Source organism: Symphalangus syndactylus, chromosome 11, assembly GCF_028878055.3.
Source record: "Symphalangus syndactylus isolate Jambi chromosome 11, NHGRI_mSymSyn1-v2.1_pri, whole genome shotgun sequence".
NCBI classification, from domain to species: domain Eukaryota; kingdom Metazoa; phylum Chordata; class Mammalia; order Primates; family Hylobatidae; genus Symphalangus; species Symphalangus syndactylus.
In genome coordinates, this window is record NC_072433.2 from 13,018,844 (window position 1) to 13,036,145 (window position 17,302).

A 17,302-nucleotide genomic window follows, 5' to 3' on the forward strand; every position below is an offset into this window, starting at 1 on the left:
TGCTCTGTCTCCATGCTGGAGTGCAATGGCGTGATCACTGCTCACTGCAGCCTCAGTCTCCTGGGCTCAAACGATCCTCCTGCGTCAGTCTCCTGAGTAGCTGGTACCACAGATGGGCACCACCACACTCAGCTAATTTCTCGTTTATTTCTGGTAGAGATGGTGTCTCACTATGTTGCCCATGCTGGTCTGGAACTCCTAGGTTCAAGCAGTCCTCCCATGTCGACCTCCCAAAGTGTTGGGATTACAGGTGTTTGCTACTGCGCTTGGCCAGGGCTAGCAATTTTTGTGGGGAAAAAAAAAAATTTAAGTACTGTATATAGAAAGATACCACTATGATACATAATGTTTTCTTGTAAGTTCCTTGAAGGTAGGACTTTTTTTGTTTTTTTTAAACCATTATATTCCCAGAGCCTTTATATATCCTTGTTTATATATCCCTTGTATATAAATCTTTGTTGGGTAAATGAATTAATGAATTTTTATTTATCCTTAAGCATCGTAATCCTTTTTTGTGTTTGTTGCCATTCTGGTTTCCAGCTTGTCTGCCCAAGATGTTTCTTTTTTTTTTTTTTTAAGTCCTTATTACTATTTATGAAAGGCGATTCATTTTTGTTCTGGTGATCTATTGTTTAAAACAATAATTTATTATAGCTCATAATTCTGTGGGTTAGGAATTTGGACAGGGCACAATAGGGATGACTTGTCTCTTCTGTATCAGTTGGGAAGACCCAGGAACTGTAGGGGCTATAATAGATGGGGCCTGGCTGGGCATTTAATTCTCTTTTTTCATATGGCTTTTCCACATGGCCAGCTTGGGCTTCTTCATAGTATGGCAGCCTCAAGGCAGTCATACATACGTAGCAGCTCAGAATGCTAAGATCGAGGGTTTTGGGAGTCCCAGGCTGAAGCATCAAGGCTCAGAAGTCCCAGAATACTGCTGCTGCTATATTCTCTTGGTCAAGCCAGTCATTAAGGCAACCCCAGCTTCAGGGGAAGGGCGGTTACACTTCAGTTCTCAATGAGAGTAGCAGCAAAGAGTTTATTGCTGTCTTTAATCTTTCACAGTTTCTGTTCAGAGTTTTTGTTGTTTATGTCTTGTCATTATTATTATTAACACTATTAGGCTGTGGTTTATTCTAGGATGTCTAGCAAAATAACTACTTCCAAGTGTTTACATATCAAATGGTAATAGCTCCTCTTTTCTCTCCATGCTGTAGTTTGTGGCCTGACTGCCTAGAATGCTCTTTGTCCTAGATGGGCTAGAAAGAGGGGTGTTAGATTCCTTTTGATAGAAAAGACGGATTCTTCACATTTACTGAAATTTAGCTTTATAAAAAATAAAGCATTACATTTTTTCTTTTAGTTTTAAAAGACTGTTCTTTAGCTACAGTTCAGAGACCTATTTTGGGTACCACTGGTAGGGCCTTTGATTTGTCAGTGAAATTTTTGGTAAAAAAAAACCTGTACATGAATGATTCTTAAAATCTACATTTTATGGCCATATTTATTATGTAAATAATTGGGAATGTTAACTTGGTTAATGGCTCCTATGAAAAGCAGCCAGTTTAGTATGTTACTAGATTCCTTTTCAGTACAGAAGATTTTAGTTTAATTAAGACCTACAAAACAAAAATAGATTTACTAACTAAATATAAACAAAACTACCAAATCAATAAGATTTAAATTAGCACTACCATGCAAGGGTATTTGGCTGTAACAAAATTGCTGTGTATAATCTGCTGAGCTCGGGTTACATTGAGTTCAGCATGTACTGCTAGTAGCTGTGTGAAGATGTTTCAAATACTCCATATGATTTTTCTTTACTGAATTCATAGAAAACTTTCTCTCTCAAGATTTGACTTCAAGGAAATTAAAATACTCATCTTTAACACAAATGTAAGCACAAATGGAAGTCCTGAAATTAAATAGCACTAAGTTATCAGATATATAACGGTCGTCCACATGATTCAGCATATCCATATGTTAAGTAATTTCAGATTTTCATCAAAATGAAAGCATGAAATTAGAAAATTTCATGGATGTTTTATGGACATTTATATACGTTCTTGGTCTCTGGTACCCCCAGTTTGAAGAAAAATTTAGCCACAACAGATTGTTTTCCTAGCTGTCTCCCACCTTAGGTTTCAGAATTGTCTTCTTTTCTAATGAAATTCCTTGTGTCAAGTAAAGTTCTCATTTTGTCACAGCCTTAAAATTTTTTTTCTTCACTGTCTTTTATCCTGCAATATTGTATTATTTCTTCTATTTTTTTTTTGCTTATGTAGGTATAACAGCCAATAACTGAATAATCTTGTTAGTGAAACCTTTTTGGGTAACTCATTGTTAAGTTGGTGCTTGTGACTGCTTGTGTAAGCCTGGCTTTTGAAAGTATCTTCTTGATATCAAGTCCTTTTCTTTGAGGGAATAAGGAGTTGGGTAGAGCAGGAATTGCAGAGAAGGGAGCCTGGCAGAAGAAGCAGTAATAGAAGCAACCTGGGAGAGCGGAGGCCTTGAATTCAGAACGAACTGGATTCAGTTGGTACTTCTTCCTCTTGCTTTAACTTGAGTAAATTGCTTAACTTCTCTTTTAGTTTCCTCATCTGCAAAATGAATTTTTAAGAGACGAGGTCTTGCTCTGTCACCCAGGCTGGAGTGTGATGGCACAAACACAGCTCACTGCAGCCTCAACCTCCCAGGCTCAAGCAATCCTCCAGCCTCAGCCCCTCAAGTAGCTGGGACTGCAGGCACGTGCCACCACACCTGGCTAATTTTTGTATTTTTTGTAGAGGCGACATTTCGCCTTGTTGCCCAGGCTCGTCTTGAACTCCTGAGTTCAGTAATCCTCCCACCTCAGCCTCCCGAAGTGCTGGGATTACAGACATAAGCCACTGAGCCCGACCAGCATGTAAAATTTATAGCGGGGGAACTGGCATCTGTTTCATAACAAAACGTAGCTCCTGTTATTCTGTATGCTTAGGGTGTTGGAATGCTCATCTCAAGATCTGTCCAGTTTTATTTATGTTTTGTATGTTAGATATGTGATCAATAAATTCTAGCTTCACAACTAAGTTAGAAGGCCCTTTCACACCTTTTTGTGTACATAGTGCACTTCCGTGACGTGGAGGTTGAATAGCAATTGGTTAAGACAGGATAGTGAGGCCCAAGTTTTAATGATATATTTGTTCCTGGGTTCATAGAAACTCCATTAGTCATGATGACTGGGAGAAGTCCTGTCGTCAGTAGAGGTTCTAATCTCTTTGAGCCCCAGATTTCCATCTGTGAAACTCAGTAGTTGAAACATGATTTCTAAGTTTGCTCTAGATCTCAATTTTTTCCCAAAATGGTACTGTTGCCATAGGATCCAGTTTTCTCCAGTATTCCTCAATGTTTTTGTTAGAACCTAGGCACCTAGTAAAATGAAAAATCCCATTTTTAGTTTTTTAGGAAGACGAAAAACTCTATATAGTCTCACACAGTAGGGCCACATTTCTAATGAAATCTGTTTTCTGATAACATTTCCTCTGAGTGACATTTGGATCCATGGGATGACTCAGTAAAATGCAGAAAGTTGATTAAAATGTGGCTAGGTACTAACTACTCCACAGGTAAGTTCTTCACTGTCCTGCAAAGTGAGTTGCAAAGCTTTTCTCTTAGTCTGGTGCTAGCTTTTGGAATACTACATTCTTTCTACAACTCTGTAAAATATTGACGTACTTAATCGCATAATACATAATTATAATTTGAGTCAAAGAAAATAAACTTATTTTTGTTTGATTAAAACATTATGGCTATGAATACCTATTATACACACTTGTGAGCTGTTTTCAACTTTTTTTCTTTTTAAAATACTGTTCATTTGGTGCTTGCTATCCTTTGTTTTGGTGGGTTGGTGCTGCCTAGCAGGCAGGCAGAGCAGTAAATATACAGGTCCTGTGCTCGGGCAGTCCTGGGTTTGACATCCAGGTCCATTGTAAGTTTTTTGACTTTAGATAAATTGTGTTACCTTACTGTCTTCCTTTTTAAGGAGACACCTCCTCTCCTGCCCTCCTACATGCTTTGTGTGCATTTTTAAAAATTAATGTTCCCTTTATTGTATTGAAATAATGATTGTATCTTAATGCGGTCATGTTCTGTTGATAGATTTGACCTCTCTGTAGGAGGTGGGAATTGACAGTGACCATCATTTGGGGAAGGATGCCTTTGGTGGCAAGTTTGTGCTGGTTCCTTTGAGGCTGTCTTTGAGGGTACTTTAGGTGTTGGAGGTTAAAGACTGCCACTGCCCTTTGTAGATATATATATATATAATGTTAATGTTGGCTGGGGTGGTGGGTCACACCTGTAAAACCAGCACTTTGGGAGGCCTAGGTGGGAAGATCACTTGAGGCCAGGAGTTCCAAGTCCAGCCTGAGCAACATAGCAAAACCTCATCTCTACAAAAAAAAAAAAAAAAAAAAAAAGAATGAATAAATAAATGTAAAAATCAGCCAGGTGTGTTGGTACATGCCTATAGTTCCAGCTACTCAGGAGGCCGACGTGGGTAGATCAACTGAGCTCAGGAGGTTGAGGCTGCAGTGAGCTGTGATTGCACCACAGCACTCCAGCCTGAGCAATAGAGCAAGGCCCTGTCTCAGAAAAAAAAAGCTAGTTACTTCTGGTCCACTTTATTTTCTTACCCCATAGTCTTAAGATATTATGCATATAGTTGCTAGGTGCGGTGGCTCACACCTGTAATCCCAGCACCTTGGGAGGCTGAGGCAGGTGGATCATGAGCTCAGGAGTTCAAGACCAGCCTGGCCAAGATGGTGAAACCCCATCTCTACTTAAAAAAAAAAAAAAAAAAAAATTAGCTGGGCATGGTGGCGGGCGCCTGTAATCCTAGCCACTCAGGAGGCTGAAGCAGAGAACTGCTTGAAGCTGGGAGGCAGGTGTTGCAGTGAGCCGAGGTCACGCCACTGCACTCCAGCCTGGGTGACAGTGTGAGACTTGTCTAAAAAAAAAAAATAAAATAATGCATATAGTCACGCATCACTTAGATGCATTCTGAGTATTGCATCATTAGGCAGGAGTGTACTTACACAAACCTAGATGGTCTAGCCTGCTACATATCTAGGCTATCTGGTGTAACCCATTGTTTCTAGGCTGCAAACCTGTGTAGCATGTTACTATACTGAATACTGTGGGCAGTTGTAACACAATGGGAAATATTTGTGTATGTAAACATGTCTAAATATAAAAAGGTGCAGTAAAAATACGGTATTATAATATTACAGGACCACTGTGGGATATGCAGTGTGTCATTGACAAATGTTGTTATGCAGTGCATGACTGTATATTATACAGAGTCTTGAAGTGTTTTGTAGGCTGGTCTGTATTGTACCCAAGGGATATAAAAGGAATGATTCTAGGCTCAGTTGTGTCAGAGTGGTTGTTGCAACAGTAAATAGGGGAAAAAAGCTAAGGAGAAGATGAATTTCTGAGGGGAGTTTATAATCTAAAAATTATCTACACTATTGGGAGAAAAACAATAAACATTCTACTTATAGTGTGTTGGGGCCTTTTTACTTGAGGTGGGGGTGGATTGGTTGTTAGGGTGGCATGCTCTAGTCTTGGTGGGGAACTATCCCTGAGCCTTTTACCTCTGTTTAAGAAAGATTAATTTCTGCCCAATAACTTATCTTTTTTCCCCCCTGTAATTCTGTTAAAGACTGTTGTCAGTTTTTTGGCAAAGCACCTTAATAAAAGCCCTAGGACTTCTGCAGTTGTTTAAAAATTACTAGTCCAGCAGCAGGTTATTGTCTTACTCAAAGATGGATGCAACCTCATCCTTGCCCTCAAACAGCTCGCAGTCTAGAGGAGAAGATAAATTTTAGTATAAGGTAATGACAGCAATCATTTGTACATGCCGTATCCAAACGCTTACTTCCTTTTCACATGTCAACACTTCAACCTTCTCTAGCCTGATTTATATCTTTATCTCTCCATTGAAACTGTCCTTATAAAGGGCACCAATAATTTCTGGTTGCCACATCAAGTAGAAATCTTAATTTCCAGTGTCATTGAACGATGTTGACCACCCTCTCCTTCTTGGAATTATCTCCTCTGGAATTTTATAGTACTTGTCTTTGCTGGTCTTCCTCTTGTCTTTTAGGTAATTTCTTCTCATTTTCCTTGGTCAATTCCTTTTCTACATAGTTTTTACCTGCAGAAGTTCCTCAAGACTTAGTTCCAGTCTCCCACCCTCCTTTCTTTATATTTTCTGCCAAAGAAATCTTAACCATTTCTATGGATTCAAGTGCTATTTTCAAGTCAAGGGCTGCCAATTTAGTATCTTTCATCCTTTTCCAGATTTGAACTTTGTACATTCAGCTACAGATGCGAGATTAATTGGTTTTCTAGGTCTATCTCTGGGCAAGAATACTAGTCTTTAGAGAGTTGCTGTTTTATTATAGTTGCTTTATTGTATTGCCTCTGACCATGGTAGGCAAGAGACAAGATGGAAAGGAATGGGCGTAATGAGATCCGTGAGTGTGATGGATATATTATTTTTCACTGTGTCATATATGTAAATTGTGGATGTGTATGTAACTCTAGCTTAAGAATTTTTGAACTGATATATTTTTTCTATATATCTGTTATAATTATGGCCTATGAATTTTTTTACATTTAGTGAGGATGAAAATTAAATTGTATATCTAAATCTCTACTTGTTTAACTTACGACTAATTGTACTTTCAGAAGCTTTTTATTAAACTGAGTTAAAATAACAAAAGAACATCTTAAGATTGACTTTCAGTTAACTTTAAGCACTGGTTTTATTAACCTAAAAATTTATCTGTATTAATTTGCATACCTTAATAGGCAAAATGAATAGTTGGAAAGAATAGGAGATTAGTTAATGTTTACCCGTAAGTTATCAGGGCTAAATGTTATTTTAAGGGAGTTTTGCCGTGATTCTGTTGACCTTACAGAGGACTTTGGAAAATGAAAATTACCTTTAAACATTTTCATTAGTTAAGAGTTATTGTCTGCAGTGAAGGTATAGCCTTTTAAACAGAAAGAAATCATGAGCTTGTCTGCAGTATATATAGAAGTTAATCAGTTAATTTATAAATTATTCTTCTGAGGTCTAGATGCTTATTAGCACCATCAAACTTATTGGGGAATAAGTTTACTTTGCATGTCTAGTCCTCATTCTTTATATTACTAAGTCTTCTGCAGTGAAACTTTGGAATTTTACTATTTTATTAAAATTCATATGAAGGCTATATATTAGGACATATTTGCATTACAAATATATGTAATATATTTGTGTAATAACAATATCGTGTTCAATAATCTGAAATAGTTTTCAAAGGTAAGTCGTGAAAGTATGACTTTCTTCTTGGGGTTATATCCTGTGAAACATGGTGACTTAAAGGTGTTTTTTATGTTTGAGAGTTTGTGCTTTTAAGCAAAAAAAGGGAAAAATAAATTTTGTATTAATCATACATTATGAGTGTACACTATGGGTATATATTCACATGTGCTTGGCTGGAACTATTGAAAAATCTTAAGTAATTTGAGCAGTTCTTCCTTAGCTTTTTCTTCTGTTCCCCGTGCATTCTCTTTTTTCCTGCCAATCTGTCTGGCTGGCTTGATTAAGGTGGTGCTGGCTGTCCCGAAACATGAAGTGTGATAGTTGTCGGCTGCCCTTCTGTTTAGTTATCTTTTTCCAACAGCCTGTTCTATGTTTTCAGTTGTCCATGAAAAAATTGACTTGGTTGTTTTGAGTTGACAAACATATCTTTCTTTTTCTTTCTTTCTTTCTTTTTTTTTTTTTTTTGAGAAAGGGTCTCACTCTGTCACCTAGGCTGGAATGCAGTGGCGCGATCATGACTCACTGCAGCCTTGACATCCGTAGGCTCAAGTGATCCTCCCATCCCAGCCCCATGAGTATCTGAGACTACAGACATGCACCACCATACCCAGCTAGTTTTTTTGTATTGTTTGGAGACAGGGTTTCACCTTGTTGCCCCAAGCTGGTTTCGAACTCCTGGGCTCAAGTGATAATGCCTGCCCAAGCCTCCCAAAGTGTTGGGAATATAGGCGTGAGCCACCATGCCCTGCAACAGACATACCTTTATTTACATACCAGCTCTGTTAGTGATTGCATCCTTTGATTGGTAGCAACTTTGAGAAAATTGTGAGGCCTACATTTGGGCTGAGAAAATAATAATGCCAAGATTTATTAACAGTGTCTGCCAAAGGTGCAAAATGTAGGGAATACCCTTTGCTGGTCTTGTTAGTACTATACCAAAAACCTCAAGAAGGCAGTTTTCAGGTTGGTCACATTTCTGCCATTTGCTTTTTCAAATCAAGTTGGCAAAAATAGCATTATCAAAACAGTGACCTTTTGTAACAGCCTAGTGGGTAAGATCATGTATGAACTCCAGAGTCAGACTCTTGTGGGTTAGAACCCAGACTTTTGCTAGTGCATCAGCTCTCTGGCTTTAGAGTTCTTTACTCCCCAGTTAGGTTTCTGTATCTATAACGTGGACATGATAGTAGCAGGGCCTACCCTCACAGGATTGTTATGAAGGTTAAATTAGGTAACACACAAAAAGTTCTCTACTCAATGCTCTCACAGAATAAACATTCAATAAATGCTATTGATGCTATTGTTACATTGTTGTTAAGCCAAAAAAAGTATGGCACATCTCTTATTATAGTAGTTATAAATTAAAATGTTCTTTTAGCCAGTATTACAGCTGTGATTTCATTTTCTTCCCAGTTTACATTGCTTTCTGTGGGTCTGTTTCTACCCATTCACTTAAAAAATAAATAAAATGAAATATTGAGCATATCTTCTTCAGTTCTGCCTCACGCCCTGCCATCAACCTACACGGCTCTAATGCTGCCAGCTGTCTTTTTGTGTGTGGTGTAGATTCAGTCCTGGCTTTGCCTTTTGCCTCAGACTAGTGAGGTGTTACTCCACTTGCTAGTTGATGCTCCACTTGGCAGGTGTTTACACCGCCATACGCAGCTAGAACTACCTTTACCCTTAGATCCCCTACTCACGCGGAAACTGTAGCTATCACACAAGAAAGAGCAAGGACACACAGGTGCATTTGTGAAAAATCACTAAAATATTGTTTAACATTAAAAATTTTTTTTGCACTTTAAAAATTGAAGTATAATTTGCAGACCGTAAAATGCACCCATTTTAAGTAGCAGGAGTTTCAGTACATTTTTACAGTCATATATCTTGTGTCTGTTATTCATCTTTCTTTAGGATACAATTCAGTTTTAGAACAATTCTATCACCCCACAAAGTTATCTTATGTCCATTTTTAGTCAGTTTCCATTTCCATATTCTGACACTGGAAACCATCAACCTTTCTGTCTTTATAGTTTTACTTCTAGAAATTTCAAACAAATGGAATCATACAATACAATGTATGTTGTATTTGTGTCAGTCTTCTTTCATTTAGCATAATGTTTTTGAGGTTCATCTGTGTTGTTCACATATTGATAATTCATTCCCCTTTATTGAGTGGTATTCCATCGTGTGGATGTACAGCATTTAAGAAAATCCCTTGATAAACATTTGTATCGTTTCCAATTTTTGGCTATTGTGGACAGTAACTGCTGTGAACATTTCCATTCAGCTCTTTGTGTGGACATCTCTTCACCAAGAGAAACGAAAACATCAGGGATAAAATTGCATTGTGTAGTGAGAAACTTCCAAACTGTTTTCCCAAATGGCTGTACTATTGCATTTTCTACCAGCAGTGGATGTAAAGGGGTTCTGATTTCTTCCTATCCTTGTCAACACTTTAGATAATTTTACTGGTTATGTAGAATATTTCATTGTGGTTTCAATTTCCATTTTCCTAATAACTAATGATGTTGAGTATTTTTTCATGTACTTTTCCTTATTGTATATCTCATGGTGTGTTGCAAAATATTTTGCCCATTTAAAAATAATTGAATTATTTGTCCTGTTGTTAAGTTGTAAGAGATCTTTATGTATTCTAGATACATGCCCTTTATCAAATAATTTAGCTCCTTATGTAATATATTCCAGATACGTGTCCTTTATCAGATAATTATTTTGCAGATATCCCCAAAATTATCCCTACTCCTTCCCTTGAAACACATTCTTAGAGGGGCTTTGTGAAAACTCTCAGGACAGAACAGTAACGAGATGCTTCTTTATTATAGAGCTTTTATTACCTCCACTTTTGCTTTAAATGACTATAGTTTCTCTTAGTAACTTATAAAATAGTTTGTAATTCTGTTTTTATGGAAGTATTTTATTCCTTTTGTGTAAAATGTTACACCAAGGTATCTAGATGTTTGGAAATTTTAGTATCTTTATATCTCCTAAACATCTGTTTTTTTTTTGTTTTGTTTTGTTTTGTTTTTTTTTGAGATGGAGTCTTGCTCTGTCGCCCAGGCTGGAGTGCAGTGGCGTGATCTTAGCTCACTGCAAGCTCTGCCTCCCGGGTTCACGCCATTCTCCTGCCTCAGCCTCCCAAGTAGCTGGGACTACAGGCGCCCGCCACCACGCCCAGCTAATTTTTTAGTATTTTAGTAGAGACGGGGTTTCACCGTGTTAGCCAGGATGGTCTCGATCTCCTGACCTCGTGATCCACCCGCCTCAGCCTCCCAAAGTGCTGGGATTACAGGCGTGAACCACCGTGCCCGGCTAACATCTTTCTTTAGCATGGGTGCATTGACACTTTTGCCTCATGTTATAGTAGCTTATTAATAAAAGCTTACTGAATAGTATAGAGCCAGCAGTAATCATTTAATATCATTCCTACTAATACCACAAGTTTCAGCTCATGATTGTTGCATAATATGATGTCCTTGAGCAAATTAGTTGTTGGTATAGAATTATAATGGGCTTAAGTAGGCCAGCATAATGAATACATTTATCCCAGTAGTGCTAGATAGAATTGATGACTCCCATTACATAAGTTTATTGCACACTATTCACTGACTGCCACTTGAGTAGAATCCATTCATTTTATTTACTGTGATAACTTCTTATTTGCATATAGATTCTTTTTGTTTGTTTTTCATGAAGTATCTCTGACTAATACATTAGCTGCATTTCATTATATATGATGAGTTCAAGACTGGCCAGGTCTTAGTAAAAATCAAAATGCTGTCTTTTTCTGTTTCTCTGCCCTGTAGACCTTTTAGATTATGAAATCAGATGTTTCTGGTGTCCAAGAAAAATAGTAATTTTGATATTAAATTGATGTTAACTTGTTTGTGCTATTGGATTCTATTTACTGTTTTAACGAGTAAAGGGCACTTAAAGGAATTAGTAGTGTTTTAAGTTTTGATAATCCAAATTGTAAATTCTTACTGATGGATGTCATCCGAAGGAAGAAGAATCTAGTAGCTTAGTTATGAAAACATTCCTTGGAGCTGATTAAATCTAGTAGTGTTCAATGTTTTTAAAAAATTATTCTTAAAAAGAGATACATTTTCAGTATCGTTAGTAGTAGCAATCAAGCCACTTTTCTTGAGTCCATAAAATATACAAAAGCAGTAAATATTAATATACATAAAATGCCTTAAGCACATACTTTTAGTTTTCATATTCCTCATTGTGTTTCTTGGGAACAAACTTAATTGGTGCAGTAGAAGGATCAGACGAAAAGCTGCAGGCTCATTTACAGTGAAGCACTTTGTTTGCAAAGACACAGACTCTGAAGAAACATTGCAAACAGTTGCCCTCATTATTGAAAATATTCAGTTCTTTTTCTTATTCACCTTTTCTCTTGCAAATTATCTTGGTTATTATAACATCATTTTTACTGCCATAAAGGCTTTCCTTGGCTGGGCATGGTGGTTCACACCTGTAATCCTGGCATTTTGGAAGGCCAAGGCAGGAAGGTCACTTGAGGCTGGGAGTTCGAGACCAGCCCAGGCAACTTAACAAGACCCTACCACTACAAAAAATAAAAAATTAGCTGGGTGTGGTGGCGCATGCCTGTTGTCCTAGCTACTTGGGAGGCCAGGGCGGGAGGATCACCTGAGTCTAGGAGTTTGAGGTTGCAGTGAGCTGTGATAGAGCCACTGCATTCCAGCCTGGGTGACAGAACAAAACTTGGTCTCTGAAGGGGGGAAAATAAAAGATAATTCTTGAGATAAGAAATTATTTAGTCATTCAGGCCTTTTGGTTCCATATAGGTAAACTGTAAATCATGGCAACTTAAGATTAGCATGTGAACTTTATTTATTTATTCAGCACACATTTTCTGCCTGTTACAGTGTGCTGGGCACGGCCCTAGGAATGCAGTGTGGGAGTAGGTCACTAGGGCCTCCTGCTTTTACTCAGCTTTTTGTCTCATAGGGAAGGCTGGTGGTTAGACAAGCAGTTAAAGTGTAAGGACAGCAACTCAGAATTTGTAGGCACTTCATAATTCACAATGAAATGTAGCCTTATATATTTTACATTACCTTGTACAAATAAAAGTAATGCAGCAAGTCTACTTCTTGATTTACCATGCAATTTAATAAGAGATGTTATTAATGAATATTACTTGTGTATTGATGGCAATTAACAAGTATTACTTTGAAAATCGGCTATAAAAATCACATCTGCTCTAAGGAATCTAACAGGATTCTGCAGATTTTATTCATGTTTATTTGTTTGTTTATATTACAGATTTCTCTTGGATTTGGCTACACACTTATAGATCTTCTGCACTGTTTACAGGCACAGGTGAGTTAACGTTGAATTCTTCATATTGGATATTTTGATATTTAATTAAAATATTTTAAAATTCTGTATATAGTTTAGGGAAATATGTAAATAAGATGATTTTAAATAAAAACAATAAACTGTGTATTTGTCTGTATTTCATTTTTATTATGAAAGTTCCTTACAAATGTATTGGAAATAACATTTAAAGGTAAAATGCTCATATCTGTTTATCAGTGGTTACTATATCTATTTGGGATGAGTTTACATTATATCTATTGGATGAGTTGATGACAGTTTATTCTAATTTCATAGCCTGACAAAATGTTTGTATTTATTTTTATATGTAAAAATTTGAGTGGTAGTATTTCTCATTTCTTAGCAAACTAGCATAAAAGAGGAGAAAAGAAAAGTTACTACAGATTTTAGCAGCAAATCTTAGACTTACAGGGGTAGATGTTACAAAATGCAGTGAGCCAACCTTTCTTGTCCAACCTGTGTAAAATAGCTTCTCAAGCAACTCCATATCACACAGCTGAAATTGATTTTTATCATAATATTTATGATCATGTGATATATTTTTACTTACTCTTTACAACTTTCCCTACTAGCTTTATGAACATCGGGACCATTTCTATCTTGTTCAAAACAGCATCCCTAACCCTTGGGATGGTGCCTGGTATACAGTAAAGACTAAATAAACGTTTGTTAAAGTAATTATTGGGTAATAAACATTAAGAATATATTTATATTCAGAGACACTGAACTTTGTAAATACAAATAGAAATCGTTTCTTATCATTTTTTGTTTTTGAGATGGAGTCTCACTCTTTTCATCCAGGCTGGAGTGCAGTGGCGCAATCGTGGCTCACTGCAACCTCCGCCTCATGGGTTCAAGCGATTCTCCTACCTCAGCCTCGTGAGTAGCTGGGATTACAGGTGTCCACCCACCACACACCACTAATTTTTTTTGTATTTTTAATAGAGACGGGGTTTCACCGTATTGGCCAGGCTGGTCTTGAGCTCCTGACCTTAAGTGATCTGCCTGCCTTGGCCTCCCAAAGTGCTTGGATTACAGACGTGAGCCACCGCGCCCAGACTCTTAAGCTTATTTCTAGATATGAAATTAATTTATACCGTGAACTTAAGGTATACAGCTCTTAAATGTTATGAAAAATTAGTTGTATTAGATATTTTATGTATCCAAATATGCTTAATCAGGGTAGAATTAAGAAGATAACTCTTCCAATTCCACATTTATTTTGTCACTGTCCCAGAAGGTTCTTACAATCAAGTAAAGAACAAACCCGAAGGAAGTGTGGCAGCTTCTCGTCTCCATACTGGATCATATTAACGTATTAGATGTGTTTTGTGGTATATTTATAGAGAGCGAAGTAGATTCGAAAGTTGTCCAGTTTATATCTCTGCAAACCAAATAAATTAATATTTTCCCACTACCTGCCACTTGATACAAAATGTAACTTACTTCGTTTTTTGTTTCTAGATTGGGGAAATGTTTTGGTCATTTTCCTGCCCTATATATTGATGTGTTTGAACTCATTATCAAAGGTAGCGGTAGGCATAATTTTATAAGCTGACTACTTATTTCATTTCCTTGTGTCCATGACAGTTTTCTTTGTGCTTCAGGATGTCAATTCTTATTGGGTTCTTGTCTCGTTTTGTTTTTTTGTTCTTTCTTACCTTTTTCAGACATTTGTCTCTCCTTCTGCCATCAGAATTTTTCATTTATAGAAGGAATTAAGTCTGACCTTTAAGAATTACTGACAGTAAAATTTTAGGGATTATACAGCTGTTTCTGATTCACATCTATTTTACAAGTACAATTTGCAGAGATTCCACTGATAATACTAATAACAACTATTATTTATTGCTCTTTTACTGTATGCTAGGCATTATGTAAGTGCCTTTTGGTTGTCTTGAAAATAACAGATAAGGAAGTTGAAGCTCAGAGAGGTTAAATGACTTTTCCAAGGTCATATCAAGTAAGAGGCAGTTTGCCACTCCAAAGACCTTGACCTTAGCCACTGAGCTCCATTTTCTGCCTAAATACCCCCGAGTACAAGAATATTTGTGACAGTTGTAGTACGTGAAAATCATATTCATATTTGAAGACTTCAAAATTAATTTAAAAGCCAAACATTATTTCACTTATATTTCATTAGGAGACCTTAACTTGTAACTGTTATTTCAAACTGAAACATGAGGACTCATTTGAAATATAATGACTACCTAAACTATTTAAGTTCTACTCTGAGATTTTGATTTTATACTCACAAATCATCGGTAGGGGCATGGGGGACAGCTATTCTCATTCCTTTTTCTGTCGTAAACATGATATGCTATTAATATGAATCAGCGTTCTTTCTCTCATGCAATATTAGAAATTTTAGATTGTAAGTGGCATCTGTGGTTCATTGGATGAATCACTTTTCTTGCAAAGAACAGATTGTTTGAAATATAGTGACTATAGAATTACCTAGAACCTTTATCTTGAAAATCTGATAGTGTTGTATCTCTGGGAAAAATACTTTATCTATTGAAGAAATGAAGTTTAGTATAGCCTTGCAGTATATCAGGAGTTGGTTCAGATAGAACTTTAGCTTCTCTTAGTTTATTTTCAAAGCTGAGTAGGGCATACTATGTAGAAATACGATTATTATATTTTGGGTTTTAAATTTACAAAGTGGACAAATGTTCTGAAGGACAACTTTGTTGAATATACCTTAAGATTTTGATTTGAAATTATGATTATTTATATACTTCCTTAGACTTTCCAAAAGAGTTGTATCTATGAGTGTAAATGCAAATTCCAGATTTGACTATATGAAAAATGGAATTCTGTAGTTTGAGTTACAAAGACAAAACTTATTGAACAGACTGAACTATGATTTTTAATGTACAGCTAGGTCAGTATTTCCATTCTAGTCTCACATTTTAAGCATTTTTAAAGTTAGCCAATAAAATTTAGTTGGCATTGATAATCAAAACAGGAGCAAGAGTTATATAAATCTATTTGGCAATATAGCTTTGAAATGTAATTTTCCTTTCACTACAGAAAGTTGAACTCACTGTGGATTTATATAGACCTTGGATTTATTTATAAGTTTTCTCTGTGTTGGAAGATTTGGGGTGGGAGGATAGGGTGAGGGTGGGTTGGTGAATTATTCACACATGCTAAGTACAGCCCAACTCTTAAATACCAACATGGGGGAGAAGTTCTCCACTGTACAATAAAACACAATATATACTTCATGTAGTACCAGTTTACTTTGTTGTTGTGTACTAAGTGCTATATACTAAAAATTAAGCATATCAAGGCCTAAGAGAAACTTTGACCATATTGGATGTGACATGGTTGAAATACATTTCAAATGAGTATTTGTTGGAGTTTTTAATCCCTCCTTTGTTCATAGATGTGAGAAGATTTGTGATTAGATATCTGATTTAACATGTATATATATCCATGAAGATATGGGCACTTTGATTTGAGGTACAGGTATCAGGCTTTGGGCACTATCTACTGAAATCAGTATTAATCTAAACTAAAATTGAGAATACTGAAATATGCCATTCTGCATGGTGGCATTGCTGTCTTCATATGGACAGACAAGTAGAATGATGTTAGAAATCATATATTTAGAATTATAGACAGTAATTTAATTTTTTTTTCAAAATGCACAAGGGTGTTGTTTCTTGGAGTGTAAGAGAATTGAGTTTTAGCTTAGAGCCACTTTACTGCGGGAGCAACTTTTTTTAAATTGAAAATTTCTAAGTGTGACCTCTGTTGGCATAGCTGGTACTCTTTGAAAGTAATTAAAATGAAAAGTATTACCAGTCTGTATCTTGTGTAAATCTTTTGAGTTAGCATGTTTAGAGGAGGTAGGACTGGTTTCAGAATATTCCGAGAAAGTTAGGGTGGGCCATAATTTCTCAGCTATGCTTTCTGTACTAGAAAACAGGAGAGATTTATGCATAGGAGTGGGATAAGTGGTTTAATAGATTGTTAATAAAATACATATTCTGTTTGTTGTTTTTGTTGTTGGTCCCTAGGGTTCAATTGAAACTTGTATATTCCACTTATCTGGATGATAGAGTTGTTAGCTTCAGGGAGAAGGTCTGTGACAGGTAGAATTTCACATAAATGCCACCACAGTAACTTTTGAAATACTTGGCATTAGATTTGGGTCAGTTAGTAGGATTTTTAGCTAGGCTGTTCACTTTCACTTTGGAAGACAGATGCCAGATGTATGTTATTTACTAGGCAGGTGCTGAATTTGAGTCAGCTAACTTTGCCAGAATCCCCTTAAAGATAAAATAGCAAGTAAAGTCAGGCTGTTTCCATTAAACACCTTATATTTTTTTTTTTGAAGCTGAAATTCATATATGTTATTTTGAACCATTTGTAACATCTAGATACAAGGGTCTAAATTAAGCATTTATTTATAAAATTATCCATATCCATGCAATTAAGTAAGTTTTTTTTTTTTTATTTTACTGTGATTCCTTAGCATTAGGATATAGGTATTTCTATTTATTTTGACTTGTATTGCTAGCTTGAGACTCAGTATAATGG

At 36.4% G+C, this 17,302-nt stretch overlaps 1 protein-coding gene across 17 annotated transcripts in view; it reads left to right on the top strand.

Annotated features, from left to right (window-relative positions):
* The window catches only part of NCOA2 (nuclear receptor coactivator 2), a 298,236-nt gene that overhangs the window by 97,165 nt on the left and 183,769 nt on the right, over positions 1-17,302 (top strand). For all 17 annotated transcript variants that reach the window (XM_055232966.2, XM_063612651.1, XM_055232952.2 and 14 more), the window contains exon 2: positions 12,674-12,730. The gene's annotated coding sequence lies outside the window, so the exon portion shown is untranslated. The remainder of the gene's footprint in view (positions 1-12,673; positions 12,731-17,302) is intronic.